Below are 17,353 nucleotides of genomic sequence, written 5' to 3'. Positions count from 1 at the left end.
TCAACAGCAGCACCGCCACCTCCAGGGACCGGGGAGCCCCGCCGCGCCGCCCCATCTCCGCCGCACCGCCGGAGACGCCCGCTTGGGAAGACACCGAGCCGAACCGGGCCGCACCGTCGGACAGAGAACCCCGAGCGCCCCGCCCACCAGGCAGTGCTGACGGACAACCGCCGCAGCCAATCGGCAGGTGAGATTCAGGGCGGCTGGGAGGGACGCTGCAGGAGTGACTGGCGGAACCGACCATTCGCCAGTGAGGCCCACCCCTCCCCTGTCACGGGGCTGAGCGGTCAGCTGAGGCGCCGTCCCGCCGGGAGGGCGGGGTCTCGGCTTGAGTGGCGTTTCCTCTTGGCCAATCGGATCGTGAGAGAGCTCTGCACCATTTTCCTCGCCGCACCGTAGATCCAAGAGGAGAGCGGTGAGGAGGCGGAGCCTCGCCGGAGTGAGTTGACGGCTGATTGAGCCAATCGGAGTGCGAGGCAGCGGGACCTTGCCCCTCCCACCGCTCGTCGGCATGAGCGCGATGGGAGGCGCGGTTGGATCGGGCAGCCGCGGCGGGGAGGGGGTGGGCGGGAAGGAGCTCTGATTGACAGTTAAATGTACCATTCAGAGAGCAAGGGCGGCTGGTCCACCCTCTTCGCACCTCTGAAGCGCGGGGCCCTCTGGCTGTGAGGCCTTGGCCGTCAGGGTAGGCCCTGGCCCTGGCCTTCACCTTCACTTTCACCCTCAGCCTTCATCCTCAGCTTCAGTGGCTGAGCTTGGTATTCTAGTTCTCCCCCTCTGACAGTGCAGCTGGTGTACCTGAGGAGGTACAGAGGGGAGGACAAGAATCCATGTTAAGGGGAGGGGGGTGCTTTCTCCCTCTGCTGAGGGGGTTTGTGTCAGGGGGGAAGGGTGGTGGTTGTTGGCTTTCTTTTTTTGTTTTCTCTCTTCAAGGAGGTTTCAAATAGTAAAGAAAAAAAACAATCTAAGTTTGTGTGTTTATGCCTGTCATCTGCCTCAGCGCTTCCCCCCCGAGAGGAGTTGAGTCAGTGAGTTGGGCACTACCGAGTAGTTTGTGGTTTGGGTATGTATGGGGGAAGCAGCCTTCAAGGCCTCAATCGGGTCCATTAGGCTGGTGAGGGTTTACTAAGCTGGTGGAGATGGGCCAAGATGAAGTGTTCATCTGGAAAATCCCTGCCCACTTCCCTGAAGGCTTGTTGTTGAGATCAGTTACAGTAACATACGTACTCCCTGCCCCAGCCATGCTCATCTCACTTCAGCTGTTCTTGCTTGTAATAGAAGCAGGCAGCTGGGTGCATGCTGTTCAGTGTATGTGTAGTATTCCTGTTATTACACCATGAACAATCCAGTTGCAAATGTTTCTTGGGGTCTCTGTACGTTTTTAGGCTCAGGGATCTTGAGGAAACTCTGTGCAAGTTGAAACAGAAAACTGGGCTTGGAGGGGGAATTGCCATGTAGCATAGTGGAGAACATCCTGTAAATAAAACTGTCATATTTCTGTCTGGATTCCTCAGAAAGCAATGTGTGTAAGTTCACAAGAAATCCAGCAGTGCTAGAGAGTATTTTGTCTGCTTTGCTGGAACACAGCAACTGTGTCGTATCCACATGGTAAGATTGCATTTCTGTGCCAAACGTGCCATAGGTTACTACCCATAAAGCTATCTGACCAGTGCTATTCTGCTATGGATTTAGAATTTCCAGCCAACTATAGAAATACTCTGAAAATCTGCCTGTGCAACATTTCTGTACCAAAAAGGGGCTGTGTCTAGGAGAATCAGTGAATGAGTTGGGGAACGGCAGGTAGTGAAATGAAAGTGTGTGTACAACAATCGGAACGTTATTTAAGAGAGTTACATCTTTGCATCTGCCATGTGATAGTGTGTGATAATGGGCAAATCACTTAAACATAGCTTTTCATAGGTGGCAATAATAGTCTGTTCCTTGTCTGTGATATGATTTGCATAAATGAAGAGGAGCTGCTGCTCCCACTGTTCTCAGGTGGAAACTAATACTTTGAATATGAAAACCATGCCAAACGTGTAGACTACTCTCAAATTCAGCAGCCAGGCAAGGTATGAGCACTTCAAACGAATGCTCATTCTTTGCTCTGTATTGCGCATCTCAAAACCAGCACCGCATAACAGCTTTTGTAAAATAAATGCAAATAAAGGTTTGTGAGATTACCTGGACACTGTAGCAAAGAGTATGATCAGAATAGTTGTTTCCTTATCGGCTTTTCTGCCTTCAGAACAGGATTAGAAGAGCATACAAGAGACAAGGCCTGGATTACTGAACAACAGAGATATTGAATGATTGCTTTTTCAATGAGCCCAGCCTGTTTGTGCACTGAGCAGGCCAGGACAACATTAAAAAAATAGTATCTTATCTTGTAAGCTGACAATAATACTACAACACGTATGCCCATGGGTTCTGGATTAAGGTTCTGTGGGTTACCATAATTTTGGCATTTTACTGGCTCTTGGGTGCTTGACTTTGCAAGCCTAGTGTGTTATTTATTGTGTATATTTTAGCGACATGTCACAAAGTTTTACCTATCTGGAAGATATGGTTCCTGCACCAAAATGCTCGTAGTCTGAAGTAGGTGATCATAGGACATCAAATATGGGTATACACTGGATTGGCTTCTCACAGTAGCAGCTGTAGAGCTGCATCACTTTCCTTACACACACACACCCCCCTGTACAGATTGGGTCTACACCCAAAATGCGTGGAGGAATAAGGCAAGAAGGGTAGCTCAAGGCAGTATATTTGTGAAACTACTAGTGGGCATTAGGGGGATGTGGTGCTGTTTTAGATTGGAATGTAGCAGAAAGTGCAGAGCAAGGAAAGGTGTATGTGAGGGAAGAAGTCTCTCCCTTCATCTAAATAATGGATTTCTAACAAATGTGATGAGTAAAAGAAGGGGTCCAGGTGAATAGGACTGTTTTAAATTAGTTGTTTCTCTTATATCTGTTGCTATCTCTGTATTTCATATCTATGTGTGATAGCAGTCATTTCAAACTTGGTTATGATTATCTTGATGCTGTTTTCCATAAAGCATTCACTCTGGAAGTCATGCTGCAACCAAAGAGTGTCATCTTATTTTTTCATATTTGCAAAAGGAATTGTATGTTTGAGACTTTAAGGTTCACATTCCCCTTTTTTCTGAGCTGTTGGCGCTGGCAATACTATAATTTAATTCCAGAAATAGAAGAGAAATCAGAGTTCTACATTTGGATATTCTTATACTCCTTCTCTGCTACTTGAATTGCTTTTCTTCTTGAAATAACAATAGAAACATGGTTTGTGAAGAATTCTATTTTCTATTTCATGTTTTCCTGTTCTCATCTTGGTTGCTTCTTTGGGAAAATAATAAATAGAAGCAATAAATTTTATTATGAAACAGTCAAGTCTCACTAACTCTGTACTCTGGTTTTCAGTGCCCACTGGGTATATCTGAATGTCAGTGAAGCCCAGTGTAAGAGAATAATACCATCACTTTACAGGCTGGCAGAGTTCTAGCTATTTTCTCTAGGCTTAATTTAGATCCCAGCTGTGCTTTGAAGAGAGCGAGTTTTGTAATCCTGTAAGCAACACTTGTGACAAAATCTACACGCAGTAAAATTATTCTGTTAAACTGATTTCATTCCGAACTTCCGCTCAGGGCAAGTAAAAAAAAAAAATGAGACAACATGCACATTAGGTCAGAAATAATTTTTTCTAAAGCCATATACTGCTAGTAGCAGTCACAAAATCAGAGTGCCAGCTGTAGGCGAAATACCAGTATTCGCTGGCTCTTTGAACAGTGTGCTGTGCAAAAATGTCTTCGGCAGGAATTGCTCATGTGGTGTTGGGATGCTGCCTTTGCCTAGAGCCCTGTCTGTGCTGACAGCGTTGGGGGTGAAACGATGGTAGAAGAGGGAATATGAGGAAAAGGCAAAGTCAAAGAGCCAGCCATTTGTACCGGACTTCTGTGTTATCGTTTGGTTTCATTGTATCGCTACTAAAATTAGTAGCAGTTGCCAGCAGGAGTTAATTGTCTCAACTGTTATTGCCAAAATGGTGCTTTAACTGGAGAGTATTTGCCTAGCTGCTGCAAACACCAGGGAATTTCCTACAGGAAAGAATGAATTCCCAGTGCCAGGTACTATTTGGAGTTGCCAGGTCCAGAAGCACATGGAGTGAGCAATACCCCTTTGGTTCTAGGCTTTACAGTCGCAAAGAAAAGATATGTACAGAAGCTAAGTGTAAGCTTTTAAAATATAATTGAGAAGATAAAACACTGTTTTCTGTGATGCTTTCTGACCTTGACATGCTAATGGAACATGTGTTTAACACAGGACGGTTGGTTGGACACCCCCTGTCCTCGTGTGGTGGGGGAAAGGGACAAGTTTGAAAGACTCTCTGTTGAGCAGTTAGTTTTGGGGCTCCTGACATACTGGGAGAGTGGGAGGTGAGAGACTGGAGGCAATTGTGCCTGGCTTGGTGGTTTACACTGGTTGCAACTGACAGACAGGTCTCATGTGAGAAGCTGTTAGTCCTTGCTGCCGAATTGCTTTGTGGTCTCGGCTCTCCTGTCCCCGTTTGCAGACTCTATCTGTGTAAGCAGAAACAGTTGTCCTGTGGACACCAAGGCTAAATTAATCAAACACAGCTCAAATAATTTCTAAATTACTTCAAAAAAAACCTAAAAACAAGAAGAAAAGAAGGAAAAAGTGAAAGGAAAAAAGAGCCAATTTCATGAAGACTCAAATCAAAAGCAAAATGTAAGTGCTGGGTTCTCTGAAAGGTGGTGTCTTCCATGCCTCTTTGTGAAAGGAGGAAAAATGCCTTTCTCTTTTACTTCTGTCAGTCAGTGGAAGACTTTTTGGACTTGAAGATTGCCATTTCTCTCATCTGTGGGACTGAGCTACAGCTAAGGCCTCCAAATATGCATGAGAAGCCCATTTTTGGGTTCCTTTTGCTAGATTCGATATGAACAGTTCTAAAGAGAACTATGCATCTCTTTTGTGTATCAGTACAAATGTCGCAATGATGTCAGAATCGTGATCTTGCAATGCAGCTCCTGTAGACTCTTGACATTTTCTAACAGGTCTCTCCACAGCCTTGTTTATGACTTTGCCAGTGCCTACAGCCCCATTGGAGGCAAGAGTGCCACCATAGACACATTTTGCAGAAGGCGGTCCCTGTCCCACAGAGTTTGCAGCCTGAGGAGCAGTAGTGGCTGGAACAGAGTATCAATGAGGTGACAGACTCACCTGAGCTCCTACAGCAGATCAGCAGAAGGTTGAGGAGGACCTTACCCTTCTTGCCTGTGCTTCAGCCTGTGCTGCCCTCTCAGCCCCTGAGGGATCTCTCAGTCTTCACTGATCATAGCCAGTTTTTAAAATGTATTTTACAAACATTTTGTTCCTGTACACAACACTGCAGTCACTAAGAATATCATTTTGATGTGACAGTTTTGAGGAAGATGGTCACCTATAATCCACGCAGAGGAGATTACTTAGTTTTAGTAGTTTCAAAGTCACATTAATCACTATCTTTTAATTCAGTCGGCCTAATCAAAACACATTTTTAAAGTGCTATTTTAATGTCTTTGATTGTAGGGGGAGAGTATGGATTTGAGGATATTTGGTATAATTAGAGGTTCACAGCTTCTCTGTGTTGAGATTGCAGCACTAATGAGGAAGGGAACTCGGAAGAAAGAAACCCAGTCTTTTCCTGAAATTGTGGAGAGAAACGAAGGTCTGTGATGCTTTTGAATGATAGTTGATTTGTTCATTACATTTTTACTCAACTTTTCTTAATCATTTTAGCAGTAAGGACTTAAAGCAAAGCTTTGCCAGCAGCCCTTGGTAGGTATTTCGGATGAGCGTCCCTAGATCGCGAGCGCTGTTGGCACCATCTGGTGGTCGAAAATATGGCTGCAGCCTCGCTGGCTTCGTGTTCTCCAACCAGAAGTTCAATGAACCGCAGCCTCTCGGGGGTACTTCGTTTGGTGTCCCCTCCATAGGTTCCTGTTCTCTCCCACCGCCCAGCCTTTCTAGCAAACAGTGGCTAAGAGCATCTCTGAAGCGGATGACAGAAAGTGAGTCAGAACAAGGAAACACAAAACCTTTGGTGGGAACTGGGGTGAAATCCGCATTCACGGTTTCCTTCCAGGTCAGTGGAGAATCTAAGTTACCCTGTCCCACTTCTTTGAGCTTACATGGCTTAATAAGAGGTAAGAAGGTCATTCACAACAATTTATTAGCGTATTAGGGGGAACTTGCCTTCAGTAGTGCCAGGCTAAATTTTACTGACAATCTGCAAAATCTCATAAGCTGCACCGCGGGGAGCTTCACACATTTTAGCTGACAATGCTTAAAGCATCTCTGCTCCTAATTCTCGTTAAAGAGTGAAGCTGGTACCTTAGTCATCCAAAACCTAAAAGAATAAATTAGACTGTGTATTTATTTGACATGCAGCCATTCGTACAGGTCCTGAGCACCTTCTAGAAAGACCTTAAATCCTTCCTACATCCGTTCAATTGTGGCTCTGAGCTCTGGAGAGGAAAACCCGTAAAGCAGGAGGGAGGCCTTGGTCATACGCAGCAGGCAAACACTGCTAATCCTCTTCTCCCCAAAATCCTCTGTCCTACTCCAGTTCTTTCTCTATCTGGTCTCCCACCTGCAACTTTGATATTTGATTTTGTTTCTACAATTTTCCCCCAGTTTCCAAGAAATCCTAGAATCCGGTTACAGATAGAGAGGAGACGTCAGGGCATTGGGTGAGTGGTTTAGGTACTGTGAAATGGCATTCCTCCTTCCTGTCCTAAGTGTGGAATATACACAATGTACCAAGAGCATTATCCCTTCTCTGGCACAGCAGCTTAATATTAACATCAAAGCCCAACCTGAGCTTCTAGGTGTAGGCATGTTCAGCCACTTGTCACACAGTAAGTTGGAGATGACTCTCCAGCAGGTCAGCTGGAGGTACCTACATCAGTACCTACAGCTGTGACAGCAGGACAGGGTGCTTTAGCTCCCTTTCAGCAAAGGGTAAACCTATTTTATGCTTTCTCCATAGCTACTAGGTTTAAGAGTTGACTTCTGAAATATACCTTTATCTCTTTTCCAACTGAGAAGGACAAATGTGGTCTTTTCTACTTTTGGTTAATGAGGCCTCTCTGTTCTCACCTCTTGTGTTTTGCAGCCCCACAAACCTAATATCCTGTTGTGACTACTCAGCCATTCTGGAAGTGCACCTCTTCTTCCAGTTTGAGAAGATTTAGGATGTAGTAAGAGAGAGAGAGTTAAATTTGACATTCTTCCCCTATGCTTGAAGAGGTTTAATTGAAGTTCACCCAGGGGAGAAGTCACTACCAGCAGATAAACACCTTAGCTTGCTCTTTCTCCTAAAATGGTTAACAATGGAGTAGTTAAGACTTAAAATATAATTTGTTGTCATTAAGCTTTTATGTTATCTCCATCCTGAGCTCAATAGAATCTCCTGTTGAAGAGTCCAGGTGCTTTAGGTATGGCCTATATTTTGAAGGTAATCATTGCAATCATTAGTGTGAAGATTGCTGAGCCAAGCTTTATAGCTTCTTGCTTTTGAAAGAGGTGATGATGTTTCTATTCTCCCTCAGGTTTGGTTCTCCCCTGCTCTGGATCCTATTGGCTCTAGGTCTCCTCTCAGTTTACTATGGGTTATTCTGACCCAGCTCTTTTGTGGAATTGGTTTTCTTAAACTCCAGGAACCTGAACTGAGCTGGTGGGAGGAAGACGAGTATCAAAGTTGAGGGCAAGGGAAGAGGCAGCAGTGTGTGGTTAGGAGCAGGGAACGTGGGGTCCCTCCGTGTTTTGGTGCCCTGATAGCAATGGATTAGAGCAGGCTGCATTGCACCTCTCAGCCTTACGTCTAAGGTCAGGGGCTGCGATTAAACAGTCATTTTAATCCAGTTGCTCCCTTTGCCAGAAAAATTCCCAGTTCCTTCCCCTTGTTTGTGCCGTCTCCATCATGCTAAAGCTCAAGCCAAGACAGCTTTTCTTCCTCTGGGGTGGGTCACTCCTCGCTGAGATCAGCTCTGTGAGCCAGGTCATGGTGTGGCCATGCAAACGTCGGCGTTGATGCAAGTAGGGAGGCAGGAGCCACTGCCTGGAGGTGGGACTGTCTCAGCACCAGTGTGGATTCATACCTGAATTAAGTGACTATGTATCCATAGCTTTAAGCCAGATTTTTCTTTTCTGAGCCCATCAAATCACGCTTCCAAATGAGACACCTAAATACAAGCATGCTGACCGTTTTCTTGTTAATCATGCTTTCTTTAGTGGTGACTTCATGTTTGGGAAAGCCAGGCCAGTTCTCTTCATGCACAGTTGTGCTGTGTCCTGGGTCTCATTTGTTACTGATACTTCTTGTGGGAGGAGATAGCATGCCTCAGAGCCGAAGGGATGGCAGTATAATAGTTAACACCTGTAAGGCCAAACAGTGAACTTAAGGGACATAGTGAGAATGCTTTTGGTAATATACCATATGAGAAAATGACCTTTTTCCCGTTGCATCTTACCTCATGGAATTTGAAACCACAATTCGTATACATTTGGGAGGGTAAAGAAGGATTCAGCATTTCAACTGTAAGCCACAGAAAGGCTTTTCAAGCTTGCAATATCTTTGTCTCATTTAACAATTTCTGTAAGTCGGTTTTGGTGCTTGCTTTGAGTACTTTCCCTAGTGGTATCCCAAACTGATTATAGACTTGTTCAGCTGATTTCCCTCTCAAGGTTTTCTGTCTGTCATTGGGTTATTGGAGAGCTGTTGTCAGATTTGAAATAACTGTTGTGGGGGTCCCCTGTGTTTAAAAAAGAAAAAAGAATATCTGTTCATATAGTGAAAGAGAGAAACTGGTCAAAAGGGCAGTGAGCTGTGGGTGAGGAGGCAGCCTTAGCAATGGAAAATGCAGGGCTTTGCCTGAGCAGTTGTGTGAAAGAGCTCTCCTAGCCAGCGTGGACTTGGGATAAGGCAGATAACTTCAACGGGGGTTGAATGAAGTTTACCTTTTAGTGGCTTGAAATGAAATACAAAGGTGATACATGAAGTGTATTATTCTCATAAGCCTCTATGAAATGCCAAACAAAAATGTCTTTCATATAATGGTACAAGAGAAGCTGAGAATCATGCAGGAAGAAATAGAGCCTTGAAGTAAACAATTTGGTTACTGGAACAATTGGAATGGAAAATAAGAAGTTGTAACCTGGAATAGGGGTGAAGGGATTAAAAAAAAAACACCACCAGCAAAAAAACATACAACCTACCTTGAAGGTGGGTAAAAGATGCTTTAGACCAACTCCTCTGATTAAATTTTGCTTATTCTATTTCTTAAAAAAAAAAAAACACAACACAGTAAGAACTGTAAAAACAAGGACCTTGCTGACAGAAAGTTAATTTTTTGGGGACCCTACTGCACAGACACTGTACACTGGTTTTATGTATACTAATCGTGTAACAGAGAATGTCTGTTGCACATCTGCAGAATTCAGTGTCTTTTTTTTTCTTGAACCTCTATATTGTCTGTTCGTGGAGCACATTAAAAACATTTACCTCCTTATAAAGCATTCAGAACATAAATGAAGCCCAAAGAAATGCTACATCTATTAGGAACAGGGTAGAAATGTCAGCAGCAACATTAAGGCAGGGCTGACAGTCTGTGATGTCTCAGACATAGGCTGCCTGAAAGGAGTAAGTGAGGTCAGAACACCGAGTCTAAAGCATGTCACAGCAATTCTGGTGCCAAAGGGGCTTTATAATTACCCGCTGAAGTTGAAGAGCTACTCAAGTAACAAGAAATTTCTAGCTGAAGTCAACATGTAGAGAGTGGTGACGTTGTGAGGGGTGGCTGCAGCCTGAGTACAGAGAGTAAAGAACCTCTGCTGTGTTTCTCTGCCACCATGCAAGAATTCTGGGTTTTCAACCTGTTCCCGTTTCTTTCTCCCATATAGGGTTGCAAGGGCTTGGTCTTAACTCCAGTAACAAACAGAGGACTGTATTCTTTGGTGACTCAATATAAGAGCCCTCTGGAGCCCTCAATATAAGAAGGGCATGGACCTGATGGAGAGGGTCCAGAGGAGGGCCACAAGGATGATCAGGGGGTTGGAGCACCTCTGCTACGAGGACAGGCTGAGGGAGCTGGGGTTGTTCAGCCTGGAGAAGAGGAGGCTCCGGGGAGACCTAATAGCAGCCTTCCAGTACCTGAAGGGAGCCTACAGGAAGGCTGGGGAGAGCCTGTTTAGAAAGGCCTGCAGTGACAGGACGAGGGGCAATGGCTTCAAGCTGGAGGGGAACAGATTTAGATTGGAGATTAGGAGAGGGTTCTTTACTGTGAGGGTGGTGGAGCACTGGAACAGGTTGCCCAGGGAGGTGGTTGAGGCCCCATCCCTGGAGATATTCAATGTAAGGCTCGATGAGGCCCTGGGCAACCTGGTCTAGTTGGGGGTGTCCCTGCTGACTGCAGGGAGGTCGGACTAGATGACCTTTGGAGGTCCCTTCCAGCCTGGGAAATTCTATGATTCTATGATTCTATGACTCTGTTGCTGAATCTCAGCATAACCCTGCTGATGCCCCACCAGCAAGTTGGTAGTAATCATAAAAGAGCTTTGCAGTATTTCCCTGAAGCAGCTCAGCTTGCCACTGCTGCTTGCTCCTGCCTGTGTTTTTACTGTCAACAGTCTCTTAAGAATCAGAAAAGTCACGTTCTCTTGACACAGAACAAGGAACTTTGTTCAGTTAAGGTTGCCCCCAAAGCTACGCTGTCTCTTTCATCGGAAAACTTCTGCCTAAAACATTCTTGTGTCAATAAACACAGCGTTCCAGCGAAGTGATGCTGCAGTGACACTGCATTGCACTGTACTGCGTTTGGCTGTTAAAAAGGGACATTGTAGTGTGGATAAATCACCCTACTTGTCCCAAACACAAGAGCTCATAAAATTCTTGCTACGAGGTCTTAGGCCAATGCTCTGGAACACTGCAGTGATTTTTAAAAGCTGTTGTGGTATTAGTTAATCTATAAATTACTTGTTCTGAGACGGCGTTTTTGCAAAACTTATGTAATAAAAATTAAAAAATGATAATGTTTTTTAAAAGAGAGGTATTAAAAGTGCCCTATTCTGCAGACCAAAGCAATAATATGTTGGGCAGCATCAAAGCATTAAACAAGATGGTTTGCATCATTAACACTAAATGAAATGGCTTAACAAGCCAATAAATGATGAGAATAAAACAAAGTTATCACACCATACCGTTTTTGAAAGTGCCAGAAACACATTTTCTGAAGCAAATAATTTTCCAATAAAACTAGCCGGAATTTAAAGGAACATGTTTTTCTGATTACTGAATGCAAGATCAAATATCACAGTTAAATGCTACTTTGCATATTCAGTGTACTGTATGTATGGGCTTCATAGCAGCCTGGTAAGTATAAAGGAAGAGTGAGCATTAATTTTCTTATTTTGTAGATCAGGCAAATAAAGGAATTACATCAGGAAGACTGGAAGGACTGTTGCCTCATTCTGAAATCTGTATGCTAGTTAAATCTTTAAGTCATGCTCTTTCTTCTTTTTTCTAAGTCTGCAGAAAGTCTTTAGACATTACCTTCCGTAAACAAGGCTATGAACAGAAGAGTACTTATAAAAATGTGGGCCATTTCAGAACCTTTTGTGTTGCACTATGGAAATTGCAATTTTTACAGTGTGATATATATATATGCATTAGGCTTTACAGCTACAGACAAGAAGATGAGGTTCATACTCCACAAAGCTTCATGTAGGGCAAGGATGAGAAATATTGGCTGTTGGCTGGCTGTGACCTGTGACTTAGTTTCATGTTGTGGGATTCTTTTCATCTTTAGATTGGGTGAGTGGTAAGGGGACTAGATGGGTCTCTGATCCTCAGCAAGGAAAAGCTTTCCCACCCTTGGGCTGACATGAAGTTGATCAGATTAACATGCTTCTCAGTTCTACTTCATATCTGCATGCATAGCTACTGTCCTGGGAGCTAAATATTTTTCAGATCCAAAATTTATTACTCTTGCTTTGGAAAATATTTTTTCCTGTGCCTCTAAAGAGTACAGGATGGCACAGATGAACCTGAGAGATTTTATCAAACTCATTAGTGTAGAACCTGTGCACAGCATTCTGAGATAAGAATATGTCTAGAGTATACTAATTTTGTCCTTTTGACATTCTGTAATCCTGTGCTTTTAAAACAAACTCTTGACATATGTGCATGCCCAACCAATTCAACCATGGGAGTGCCAGGCCTTCTCCAGTGACTTCAGTAGGTTATAATTAGCATTCTGCTGCTATATACTGGTTTCTCTTCCAAACTCTGATCCAGGAAAACACTTGTGTAATTATGAGCATCTGTTGAAGTCCATGGTATAACCCCACAACATCTTCTCCTAAGCAAGAGGGTGGGGAACATTTCTTTTTTTACTAAAGTAATTTTCTGGGGAAGGGAAAAAAAGGATTTTGGCCCATTCCTAGAAGAGAAAAATGGGCATGGATTGGTTATGGTGGTTTCATGGGTCAGGTAAGCATTAAGTACATGCAAAGAATTAGCTGAAAGGACTCACGGGAAGTTTGTGGATTATCCTTCAATTAATTTTTATTTTATATTTAACTTTACTTTAAGTATCCTCTTAATGTTTTGCTGAACTGGTGTTTCCATCAGATATTATTTCCCTTTCAACACATTGCGTTGAAAGGAATTTTGAGACAAGCCCCTCATAATTCCCCAAACTCCTCTGAACACTGTTCTTACATGATTTGACTGATTTTGATTGCTCATCACTTCCTTTTCACAGCAAACCCCACCCTCCTTTACTGATGGCTTGGAGAATGCTCCAGAGCTCTTTTCCCTGATAGAAACAGAACTTAGAAAATAATGAGTGACAATTCTTCTCTCCCTCTAGCTGGTATTGAGCTGGGGCAGTGAGCTGCTCCATTCCTCCACTGGGAGATGCCTTTAACAGAAGTGCAGTCTCAATGGGGAGAATTGGAGGTTATTTCTTTTGCTGCAGGGGATATCCCTGTAGTGGTGGTGACCTTCCTTGCAGAAAAGCCCCAGCAGAAACTGCATGTTCCCCATGGATGGGTTCAGGCAACAATTATTTTTTTTCTTCCTCTTACCTTGCTCTGAATTGTCATCATTATGGCAAGTGTTTTTTCCTCTTTACTTATGAGGGCGAGGCTGTGGTCTTTCTCTGAGGGGCCTAAGAAACATAGAGTTGGATTTGGGTAATGCTGAGGGCTTGTCTGTGATGGATCTTCCTTGCAGCTGAGGGTAATGATGCTCCGTTCTCTAGGGTCTAGGTCATGGATAGAAGCAGCAAAATTTTAAACAAATAGAAAGGACAACAAGCAAAATTAAAACTCATATGAAAAATAAAGCTTTAGAAACAGTTTTCTACATGCAATTGGGCAATTTGTTGTGTTTTATAATATTTTAATTGATGTTTTCTCAAAGACACATCACAGACCTACACCACCAATCCCAAGCCCTGTAGCAATGGCATTTTCTTTCTGATTACAGGGGGGCTTTGACTCAGGCTCTAAATGCTTTGAACCTGCTCCTGTCTGTCTTAAAAATCAAATGAAGGACTGGCTGTCAAAATTAAGAACAAAACAACTGGGACTTTTGGGGGTCCCTTTCCACCCTGAGCTAATTGTCCAGAGGTGCTCAGCTGCTGCTGGTGCCTGCCCATTGTGGTCATTGCTTTCATTGCGATGTCCTCACTCTCATCACACTTCAGTGTGATTTCTCCATTGGTGAGTGCAGTTGAGCTTGATTTTGTAAATGCTTTTAGGATCTTGGAGCATTGTTGGACAGCCTTCAATGGTATGTATGTGACAGCATGAGCATCTGGAGAGTTTGTGTGCAGATAAAGCATCTGTGATGTTGGGAAATCACTGTAGTGTTTTTGCCAGACTGAAGTTGAAATGTCCATATCTAATTGAATGGCAGCTTTTGAATCACAAACTGGAACTTTCCATGCTACAAACACACACATGGATCTTATGGCAGAAAGAACAGTTTCCAAATCAACACAGGGAAATTATGCAGCTAACTCCCTAGCACAATTAGAGAGTACTAAAGGCATGTGAAAACAAAAGTCGTTTTTAAAACCTAACAAAATAATCACAGGTTGAGGTTTTCCACAGCTTTATAAAATGAAGCCAAGGATCGTTTCAGTGCCAGGTAAAAGTTTCAGTCCATAAAGAGCAGCTGTGTTGTGCTACTTTGCACAAAACAAATAAGCCAGTAAAGTTTCACAGGACACGGGTATACTAGACTCAACATGCCTAACAAAGAGGCCCTACTACGGAAAAAAAAAATGTATTTTGTTACCTAAAAGAACTCGTGTGTTTCTGTGCTTTAGAGAAGATGATTTAAAGGCTGATGTCTTCTTGGTTGTGTTGCAAGTTCAATGCTCTGAGAGACAATCTAACTGGAGAAAGTGCATGTCAGCTGATGGATGGAGCTGATGTAATTAAATTCAGGTCATCATAACGTAAAAAGAGTTTCATTGAGATAAATAGTGTCTGCATACCTCAGCCTCACTGATTGTTGATTATACATTCCCTAAAGTGCTAATCCCAGCCTTTGTTCTGTCTGGAGCTGTGTGGAGTGACTGAAAAGTCAATCATACTTAAAAATTGGACATCCTTTATGAATTAGCAATGGTTTGTCCATAAATCATCCATAGGAGCTTTCTACAAAGTTCCTGACCTTTTCCAGCTTCTCTCCACAAAATACTTAAGTTTGAACATGTTTAGTAGAGATGGGGTATGTGGGGAAGATCCGTAGGGTGCTATGGTTAAAATATGAATTTACCTTCACTTTTACATTTGCAGTACTCCTGCGTTTAGGATGGAAAAAGTGGGAAACCCCAAGGTCTCTCTGGCTGTTGTGAGTGCTAAACAACAACCAGGGCTCATTCTCAAACTCCTCCTCGCTTTTGGGCTGGTCAGTCTGGCAGTGGGGAATTCTCAACACACCAAGGGAACTGGAGCTGGAGAGGGGGAGAAACTCCACTCTCTTGGTGCTTCTCTGGCCACTGCCCCGCAGGGAATCCTGTCCAGTTCTTGCAAGTTTAAGGGCCCCCTGATGAGAGAGCCTGGACGAGAGCCAGCATCGTCTGAGAATCAGCACAGGCTCCCTAGCATCCCATCCTTTCTCCTGGGCTCAGCATATCTTGGCACGGGGATTAATCTGGCCCCCTCCTCAGAAAGCTCATGTCACTTCTTCCATGTCCTGGGTTGGCTGAGTCCCTCCCGAGTGAGCAGGCGGGTCGGCTTCGCGCAGTGCGAGCCGTTTTCCCTGGGTTTCTCAGAGAGGGACTGTGTTTCAGCTGAATTCAAAGCAGCTGGATAGTCAGGAAAAAACATTTCTTCTTGTCCCTTGTGTCTGTCTAGCTCTGGCAGTCAGTGTTTTAGCACATTATTATCTTTTAATTCCTATAGTTATTGGGCATTGTCCAATTTCATAAAATGCAGGCCTGTTTGGGTCTGGAGTAAATGTGGTGAAAACATGAAGAAAGACAGCAGAGGGGAAAGGTTCTCTGTTTTGCTAAACTGTAGGTAGTTCAGGTTTGGCATAAAGGTTCTGGTTGATTCTTCTGTTATCCAAGTGTCACAGACAAAAGAGCAGTCAGAGTTGGGGAATTTCACAGATTTTAGTTTATTGTGATCACCGTAACCTTTTAATTCTTTATTCCAGTATTGAGAAATAAAGAAGATAAACACTTAGGGAAAATACCACTTCCTGCTGTGAGACCTCTCCTCCCCTTCCTCATCCCCAGTCCCCTCACTACACGTCATGCTTCGTCCCTTTGATGAGGCAGTGGGCATCACAGCAGAAGATGGTCAGTGTGTGGTTTTTCCTCTTTTTTCACTGCTCCTTGTTCCTTACTTAAATACCCTGATGAGGTTCCTCCATGAGCCACAGTCTCCTCAAAGGCATACCTGCTTCAGAGACTCCTCTCAAGCCTCTCCTCTTGCTCTGCCCCTGCTTTGCCCTGGATTGGGTTCCTCTTGTCCCTCCTTTTTCTCCAGCATCTCCCTTGCGCTGGTGTCTCTCTTGCCTCTGCTTGGGCACCTCTTCTTGTTGTGTGCCTGTTCTGGCATCCCTCCTTCTCTGGTGTATCTTCTTTAGTGCTTACCGCCTTTCTTAAATATGTTTTTGCAGAGGCAAAAAAAAAATTCCTCCTCTCACTGGTTGGGCCTTGGCACACAAATGGGTCAGTTTTGTCCGTTGTGGAGCCAGCTGGAAACGGCTGTGACTGGCACGGGGCAGCCCCTCATCTCCTCCTACACGGGTCACCCCTGCGGCCCCTTCTCCTACCAAAACCTTGCGATTGTGCCCAATAATGTGAGTCATTCCAATTATCTCTATCTTTAATGTATATTACACTGATCTCTGTGAGCACATTCATTCTCTAGACTTCAAGTGCATCTGGCTACGGTGCTCAGCACATTTCAGAGCTGAGCCCTGAGTGAAAATTACAATGATTGTAGCAATTCAGTCTAATAATTTATCTTGCGTGTACACATACCTATACATTTTATTTGCTGGCAAAGAAGCCTGGGAACTACCCATAAATAAGAGCAAATAAATTAGAATATGTAAAACAGTTTAACACAAATGTGAGATTTTTTGAGATTTGGGAAAACATGGCTAATTTTCAACATTAATTTTTCACAATTCTCTAGTTTTTGCATCTGTTCATGGATTTAAAAGGCAGTGAACATCACTGAGACATTTCTAATTTAGACAACAACGAGAAATATATCATATGGGTATATGTGTTAATATGCACATATAAAGAACCTGTATATGAGGTGAAACTCTGGTATATTTGATGATATCAGACTTGAATCTCTATATTGAACACAAGCCAAATTCCTAGGTCCATATTTAAGTAAATACCTAAAGGTTTTCTGGGTGATGGGGTACCTGGGTACCAAACGTACATTCCGCAGCCCTTGTGACCTGCTCTCATCTCCAGTTGCTGAAAGTCTGATTACAAGTTCAAGCGATCCTGTTTGATGTCCTTTTTTCTCCCTGCTACTTGGATTATGGCACAGTCTGGGGCACAGTCAGGCTCTACCTGACACGGAAAAGGAAATTTGTGAAGACCTTAATTATGGCAAACAGCCATAAGCTATATATGTGCCCCACATGCTCTTTGTTTTATAGCTATATATTTCAAAGCTTTTATCTTTTATCGTTCAGGGGTAGGTATAAATGTTAGGCTGGCAGAAGGGCGTAAGCCACCACTAGGCACATTGGGTGATTAATGCTGCTATTTAGAGCC

Source organism: Calidris pugnax, unplaced genomic scaffold (genome assembly GCF_001431845.1).
Source record: "Calidris pugnax isolate Ruff unplaced genomic scaffold, ASM143184v1 scaffold25, whole genome shotgun sequence".
Lineage (NCBI taxonomy): Eukaryota > Metazoa > Chordata > Aves > Charadriiformes > Scolopacidae > Calidris > Calidris pugnax.
This window is presented reverse-complemented; position numbering follows the sequence as displayed.